Genomic DNA, 5,521 nt, shown 5'->3' on the forward strand with positions numbered 1-5,521 from the left:
ACATTTTGAATCCTTTTTCTTTTCCATCAACGCCATATCCACCACTGCTTCTGGTAACAGCCACGGTGGCACTACTGGCAAAGGCAACATTAAACTTATTTCTTTTTCATATATTTGAAATTTTTCTGCTATATTATTGATAATCCAACCAAAACTCTTAACTTGTTTTTTTTCTTTTTCCCAGCATGGTTTTAAAATATCACGTGTGGGATGATCCGGATTATTGCTTTGTAAATTTATCCAGTAATTTAATGCTAACTGTTTCCTTCTTAAATCTAATGGCATCTCTCCCATCTCTACCTGAAGTGCTGCTATTGGACTGGTTCTGATTGCTCCTGTACAAATTCTTAAAGCTTGATGTTGTATATTGTCTAATTTTATAAGGTGAGTGTTTGCTGCTGATCCATAAATTATACTTCCATAATCAATATTTGATCTAATTAATCCTGTATAAATTCTTTTTAATGATGTTCGATCTGCTCCCCAATCAATACCAGCCATACATCTCATAATGTTTAATATTCTTTTGCATTTATCTATGATTTTTTCTATATGTACTTTCCATATAATTTTTTCATCAAACCATATACCTAAAAATTTTATATTTTTTACTTGTTCTAAAACTTGATTGTATAATTTTAGTTTTATATTTTCTCTTTTCCTTTTCTGTGTAAACACAATTACTTTTGTTTTTTCCACTGAGAATTTAAATCCCCATTGATTTGCCCATTGTTCTATTCTAATAATCTCATCCTGTATTTTCTTTTCAATAAATTTGATATTACGACCCCTTTTCCATATAGCTCCATCATCTGCAAATAGTGAGCAACCGACGTCCTTACCAATATTTTTAAATACATCATTTATCATTATAGAAAACAATAACGGACTTATAATACTTCCTTGAGGAGTACCATTATCTATTATATATTTATCTGACAATTCTTGACCAATTCTTACTTGTATTGTTCTATTTGATAAAAAATCTTTAATCCAGTTAAACATTTTTCCAGTAATACCCATTTTATTTAATTTAATTAATAATCCTTCAACCCACATCATGTCATATGCTTTTTCTATATCAAAAAATACAGCTACTACATTTTCTTTGTTTATTTGTGCTCTCCTAATTTCATATTCTAAACATAATGCAGAGTCATTTGTGCTTCTCCCTTTTCTAAACCCATTTTGATTTCTAGATATATATCCATTAATATTTAAATAATATGTTAATCTATTATTAATCATTTTTTCCATTATTTTACAAATATTTGATGTTAATGCGATTGGTCTATAATTTTCTGGTTTTGTTTTATCTTTTCCTGGTTTAGCTATTGGAATAATTATTGCTTCCTTCCAGCTCTGTGGCAGCTCTCCCTCCTCCCAGACTTTATTGTATAATTCTAATATTTTGTCTTTTGCTTTGTCATTAAGATGTTCTATCATCGTATAGTACATTTGATCTTTTCCAGGTGATGTATTTTTTGTTTTCCTGGTTACAAAGTTCAATTCTCCTTGTGTAAATGGTTCATTTATTAATTTATTTGTATCTACATTATTTTGCATTAATTCTTTATATTTCATCTTTGTGATTTCCCTACCTTTCTTTCCCTCTTCACTAATATTATTTGAACTATGAATTTTACTAAATGTTTTAGCTAATATTTCTGCTTTTTCTTTATCTTCCGTTATAGTTATATTATCTATTTTTAATATAGGATATCCATATTCTTTTCTAATACCCTTCATTCTTTTAATCGTTTTCCAAATTTGATCAATTTTTGTTTCTCTCCCTACGGTATTACAAAAGTTTCTCCAATATTCTCTTTTTGTATGTTTAATGATCTTTCTTACCTTTGCCTGCTTTCTTTTGTACTCAATTAAATTCTGATAAATTGGGTTACTTTTTAACATTTTAAATGCTTTATTTCTTAATTTTATTACTTCACTACATTCTTTTGTCCACCATGGCACAATTTTTTTATCGTTCTTTCTTCCTCCTTTTTTTATTGATTCTTCTGCAGCCTGTAAGATCTTTTTACAGATATTTATATTTAAACTATTTATATCAATTGACTCATCTATTTCTTCCAATTTCTTTTGACTTAAATATTTAAATTTTTCCCAATCAGCCTTATTAAAGTTCCATCTTTTATATAATCCTGTATTCCTGTTATTTATTAATATTCCTGTTATGATTTTAATGGGGTAATGATCACTGCCTATTGTTGTATCTTTGTCAATGTCCCACTCACAGTTATTGGCTAAACAATTTGATACTATTGTTAAATCAATCACAGATTCTGTACCTGTTTTTACATTAATTCTTGTTCCTTTTCCATCATTTATACATACCAAATTTTTTATTTCCATTATTTCTTCAATAACTTGTCCATTTTTATCATTACATTTTCCCCATAATGTGCTGTTAGCATTAAAATCTCCACACCAGATTACTTTTCCTTCTAAGTATCCCATTAATTCATCCATCAACTCAAATGATAATATTTTACATGGATTATAAAAATTTATTATTTTACACTTTTCCTTTTTATTGTAAATTTCAACTACTATATATTCTAACTCTTTGCCTTTTCCTAATATCTGATATTGTATCCCTTCTTTTATAAATATTCCACATCCTCCTCCACTTCCTTCTTGTCTATCCCTTCTGATACTATTATACCCTTTAAACACAAAATCTAGGTTTGGCTTTAACCACGTCTCCTGTATACATATAATTTCTGGTTTTTCTTCAATTCCATCTATATACCCTTTAAATTCCTGTCCATTAGCGATTAAACTTCTTGCATTCCACTGTAATATTATCATATATTTCTATCAGCTGGGGTTCCTCCTTGCCTTCCATCTGTTTCCAACTTTTTATTAATGTTTTCCCAAGATCCTTCTTTAAACCCTAAGAACTTTTCTGCTCCTCTGACTATTATTTTAATCTTTTCTGTTTTGTGTTTAGCCTGTTCAGTGCAGTTAATGACATAAGCTATGAATAATATCAGTTTTTCCACAGACATTGTAACATTTTCCTCTGATTCTACTTTTCTTTGTTGATAATCTTGAATCCTAATTTGACCTTCATCCCTTGATCTTTCTTTCTGTACATTTTTGACTGCTTCAGCATAGCTTATGTTTTTAGTCATTTTAATTTGTTGGATTTCTTTTGCTTTCTTCCTTACCTCACATCCCCCGAATGTAACTCTATGTTGCCCTCCACAATTGCAACATTTTTCCTGCACTTCTTCCCCACAATCTTCAATTCTGTGATCTTCTCCACACTTTGGACATCTTTGTTTTCCTTTACAGACAGCTGCTATATGACCATATCTCTGACATTTAAAACATCTTAGTGGTGGAGGAATGAAAGGCCTCACAGAAAAACTCAGATATCCTATTTTAACATTTTGTGGCAACACCTTTTCTTCAAAATCTATTAAAATTGACAGGCTTCCTACTCTTTCACCATTTACATTTTTTGTCAGTCTTTTGAGATTTTTTACCTTTGCACCAACAATGCTTTTTTTTAACTTGTCTATATCTTCCTCCATAGGAATACCATAAATTACCCCCCGAATGATTTTATCTTCTCCTATAATCTTCCTCTCTGTCACTGTTTTCTTGCAAATGTTTTCCACTTGTAAAGCCTTTCTTCTTTGTTCTTCAGTTTTACACACCACCAGTATATTTCCATCTCTCAAGACCTTCACCATTTCAACATCTCCTATCTTTTTTTTAATTTCTCTAGATAGTGAAATAGGACTCAGGTTCTCTTTTTCTTCTTCATTTTTTATCTTTAATATTATTTTACATTCTTCCCTTCCGATTTTCCTCCTAACTACTCTCTCTTCTTCAGAACTGTTTTCTTCCAACTCTCTTTTATTCCTTTGGCTGTCTAACATTTTTCCTTCTTCTGCTTTACCTCTTCCGCGTCCTCTCCCTCTACTTACTGGCGTCCATTCATCAAAGTCCATATTATCCTCCTGTGTATCCATTCTGAACCATTCACATACCAGTTTATGCCTTTTACTGCCACTTCCAAAAGTAAATAATTTCTACCACTGTGGGGTTCTTAGTAGACCAACGTTTTCAGATCGAAGTTTCGCGCCAAGATCCTGCCTCCAACCAATCCTTTTCCGGGTTCAACCAACAACACCCGGTTCTTTCTTTCTGTGATTAACCAGTCAAATGTTAGGGTGCATATTGTATGCCAAAGTGACATTATTACCTGATGCATTGTATTTTTAAAATATTTATATACATTTTGCACGGTGGCGCAGTTGGTAGCACTGTTGCCTTGCAGCAAGAAGGTCCTGGGTTCGATGCCCGGCCCGGGGTCTTTCTGCATGGAGTTTGCATGTTCTCCCCATGCATGCGTGGGTTCTCACCGCGTACTCCAGCTTCCTCCCACAGTCCAAAGACATGCCTGTTAGGTTAATTGGTCACTCTAAATTGCCCTTAGGTGTATGAATGAGTGTGTGTGTTGCCCTGCGATGGACTGGCGACCTGTCCCATGTGTACCCCGCCTCTCGCCCATAGACTGCTGGAGATAGGCACCAGCTCCCCCGTGACCCACTATGGAATAAGCGGTAGAAACTGACTGACTATTTTTTTATTTCATTTATGATGGATTCAGAATCTGTTCACTTTGAATAATTTCATTATGTATTTAACAAATAATTGACACTTAATAAATAAGTTGAATGCCCTTATGTAATTGTAATTTAATGTCTCTTTATTTTTATTTTTAATCACTGTGTAGTTATATTTATCTAATGACTTATGTTTTGGATTGTGCCTGTTTATAACATAATTAAATAATCAATTTAAACACTGTATTAGTCATAAAGTAAATTTAAAACTTTGACAACGTATTTAAACATTTTATAGTTACAGCTATTTATTTATGTATTTATTGTTAATTATGGCATGATTACTAGGTTCTATTTGACGAGCCATAGAGACAGTTTAAATTATTTTATGGTGGACTGTAACTATGAAACATTATAAATATAATGTTAGAAATGTTTTCCAAATTTTTATATATGATTAATAAAATGTATAAAATCATTTTTACATTTATCGCTTTAAATGTTAGCATTAAAAAGTATTATTGCATTTGAATAATTATTGACTATTGTAATTAAATACTTTTTATTTAGTGTACTTATTTCCAATTTTCAAGTACCTCTGTTTATTTAAAGATTTACTTATTTGGCAGTTTTGGCTCTCCTTAGATCAACATTACACAATGTTTTGCATGCTAGGTTCCCACCCACCTCAACTTCTACATTCTGTAGTCGACATTTCAAAAGAGCAAAACCTCTCGCTATTTTCGAATTTAAGCCATAAATCATTCATTAGTCCAGTACAAGTTTAACCTGCTGCCAATATCCTCGGGTTACCCCGCTCAACGCCTATGACCCCACAATAAAAATGGAATGATCTCTTCCGTCCCACATTAGCAGTGGGGGGAGTTCTGCTCCAGAACAGATATGGAGGCGGAGCC

The sequence above is a fragment of the Girardinichthys multiradiatus genome, chromosome 22, assembly GCF_021462225.1.
Source record: "Girardinichthys multiradiatus isolate DD_20200921_A chromosome 22, DD_fGirMul_XY1, whole genome shotgun sequence".
NCBI classification, from domain to species: domain Eukaryota; kingdom Metazoa; phylum Chordata; class Actinopteri; order Cyprinodontiformes; family Goodeidae; genus Girardinichthys; species Girardinichthys multiradiatus.